The sequence below is a fragment of the Cervus elaphus genome, chromosome 32, assembly GCF_910594005.1.
Source record: "Cervus elaphus chromosome 32, mCerEla1.1, whole genome shotgun sequence".
NCBI lineage: Eukaryota > Metazoa > Chordata > Mammalia > Artiodactyla > Cervidae > Cervus > Cervus elaphus.
The window spans coordinates 18,332,961-18,336,620 of record NC_057846.1 but is presented as its reverse complement, the minus strand read 5'-3'; positions in this window follow the sequence as shown (position 1 = coordinate 18,336,620).

The following is a 3,660-nucleotide window of genomic DNA, read 5'->3' as shown; positions in this document are numbered from 1 at the left end:
TGATCAATATATTTATTAGAAGAAATTTTAATATTTTTAAAAGTTTCAGATTGGGAGACTTAGAATAGAAATAAAGCAAAATAATATACATTCTACATCTATGTTATTGAATAAACATTTTTTGCTTTAGAACAATTGAAGATGGAGAAAAATGTTGATGTTCACTCTTACCACCTCCTGTTTGACCACTTCCAATTTGCCTTTATTCAGGGACTTAACATTTCATGTTCCTATGCAATATTGCTCTTTACAGCATCGGACTTGACTCTCATCATAGTCACATCCACAACTAGGTGGTGGTGTTGCTTTGGTTCTGTCTCTTCATTCTCTCTGTAGTTATTTCTCCACTGATTTCCAGTAGCATATTGGGCATCTACCGATCTGGGGAGTTCATCTCTCAGTGTCCTATCTGTTTGCCTTTTCATATTGTTCCAAGGTCCATCTAGTCAAGGCTGTGGTTTTTCCAGTAGTCATGTATGAATGTAAGAGTTGGACTATAAAAAAAGCTGAGCACTGAAGAATTGATGCTTTTGAACTGTGGTGTTGGAGAAGACTCTTGAGAGCCCCTTGGACTGCAAGGAGATCCAACCGGTCCATCTTAAAGGAAATCAGTCCTGAATATTCATTGGAAGAACTGATCCTGAAGCTGAAACTCCAATACTTTGGTCACCTGATGTGAAGAACTGGCTCATTTAAAAAGACACTGACGCTGGGAAAGATTTTAGGTGGGAGGATAAGAGGTCAACAGAAGATGAGATGGTTGGATGGCATCACCGACTCAATGGACATGAGTTTGGGTAAACTCTGGGAGTTGGTGATGGACAGGGAGGCCTGGTGTGCTGCAGTCCATGGGGTCACAAAGAGTCAGACACTACTGAGCGACTGAACTGATGGGGTTCTCAAGGCAAAAATACTGAAGTGGTTTGCCATTCCCTTCTCCACTCTTTTACCTTAATAGAAGAATCCTTCAGTTATTTTGTGAAGCCGTCCTTCCTTACATGATGTCTACAAGTCAGGCCAAGAAAACCAGCAGTGGAATTCTAAGGCTGGTCAGTGTATACCATTCCTTTGTGCATGCTTTTTTAGTTGATAAAAGGGTATTTATTTTACCAACACTGAAGTGTGTGTGTGTTCCTCACTCAGTTGTGTCTGATTCTTTGCTACCCCATGGACTGTAGCCTGCCAGGCTCCTCTGTCCATGGAATTCTCCAGGCAAGAATACTGGAGTGGGTAGCCATTCCCTTCTCTAGGGGATCTTCCTGACCCAGGGATTGAGTGAGTCAATGTCTCCTACATTGCAGGTGGATTCTTTTACTGTCTGAGCCACCATGGAAAACACTTACTAAAACTGAGACAGATTTATTTCAATGAATTGAAAGGGATTCAGAAAAAGGTGACATCATCCGTTAAAGATTATTGGCAGTAGATATCTTTAAGCCTGGATCTTCTATGTTTATTGTGCCATTATAGAGACAGCTCTCAAGAGAATGGTCATATAGCCAAAAGACAGACAGAAATATTCTTTAAGAACACTTTTTTATTCAGGAAATTTTTGACTGTCTCTATCAAGCCTTGCTTAAAGCTATTTGTAGTATGCTCTTCCCAGTTAGATTTTTGTGTAACTTTGAGTTGGATTCCTGTCCTGGGTGTGTGCATGCTCAGTCACTCAGTTGTGTCTGACTCTTTTGTGACCTTATGTACTGTAGTCTGCCAGGCTCCTCTGTCCATGGGATTTTCCAGGAATTATAGAGGATTGCCATTTCCTTCTCCAGGGGTTCTTCCCAACTCAGGGACTGAACCCAAGTCTTCTCTGTCTCCTGATTGGCAGGCAGATTCTTTACCATTGAGCCACCAAGGAATCAGACTCCTGTCACTTTCTTTGAAATAACTGACTCATACCTGAAAGCATGCATACATGCATTTCTTTGACATGTAGTCATTTTAGTTTTTGAGCAACATGCATTATAGCTAATGACAGTAAGCATACATAATTTAAGAAAAAGGGCCTATAATGTTTTTGAGTAAAATGACAATATATAAAACATCTCACTGAATAGGCAACCACCTTAGTTTTTAGAAAGTCACAGCTATTTGAGTAGTCACTAATAGGATATGGGCTTCCTTGTTTAGTAAGATGATGTCACTTTGTGTTAATAACAATAGAAACTTTGAAAATGCAGAATAGTTTCAAAAAAAAATTGACCCTCAAAAGTGCATAAATGGTCTCCTTTGAATACTTTTGTATTAACAAACAAAAAGAACCCACTAATTGGCCTTTGTGAGAGTACAGTTAAGAAAATTAAAGTATAAATATGGCAATCAGTCAAATTTAAATAGGTTGAAGAAATTTACCTTTATTATGCATTTAGTCCTCTTTGTCATTCAGTTGAATTATGACCCAGTTGCTTTGATGTCAAGTTTTAAGGTTGTATTTTTTTATGACAGGGACTATATTTCCTTTCACCTGGTATTTCACTTCTGAATTTCCCAATTAAACAAGAGTACTTAGTAAGTTATGATCACATTTACTTATTATGTATGAATGTCTTCCCTCTTATTAATGGAAGAAAATATTGCAATTAGTTTTAGCACATAGTGTGGCAATCTAAAACAGAAATCAGACTCATAGTTTTTAAATTTTGGCAGATTTTCTTTTGCGGAATATTCCAGTGACTCAAATAATTTCTTATGTTATACAGGCTTAATGGTGTTGGAAACTGCAATGCCCTGTCTTGTTTTAAATCAGAATTAAAGATGTGCCAACCTGTCGCAACTCCTGTGTACCAAGTACACTATAGTTCTTCACACTCCTTTGAATTCATATCAATCATTTGAAAATAACATTTTTCCCTCAGAATGAGATGTCACTATCAATTTGAATAGTGGCTGTTGAACTGGATTTCATCCAAATTTTCAGCAAGCCATGTGGTTCATTATGCCACTAACCAAATGACTTGCAAAACCATATTTTCTCACACTGTGTTAAAATAAATGCAATACTATCTCTTCAAAGATTGCAATAATGATTTGATACTTTTATTCAAATATCTGTTTAGATTTCTGTTTTTTCCTGCTCTATTGCCATTACTGATTCACGTCTCAATAATCAGCCAATGGTATTTTTTTCTTACTATCGATTGTGTTTTGATTCAGCTTTATAGCTTTGGTTGTGTGTAATCATCAGAGGACAAACAGATCTTTATGATGTCCATGTCTGTTCCTGTTATGAAAACATAAATCTCTAGATGCTATAGATATATAGCATATATAGATGCTAAATCTCTAGATGCTAGATGATAAAGATGGTGTTCAAAGTAAAATAATATTCGTGAGCACATTGGAATAAAAAAGTTTTTTTTCTCCTGTTAGCCCATCTACCATACCTGACATATAAACTTCCTATGATTTAGGATTGTTTTTGTAGTATTATCTGTCACTAAGTGACACAATCTGTTGCACTGGTTTGAAAATATAAAATCAGCTGTGGTTTTCCTAGAGGAAAACATCTGTTGCCCCCTTCTTCTTGGGTTTTTGTTTCCATTTTATTTCAGAATTAATACAAACATTATTTTTTTCAGTAGGAGAATAGTTTATTTTACCAACCACAGAGATTTCAGTTTGTATAACCTATCAATTTCAATTAAGTTTTTATAATAAAAT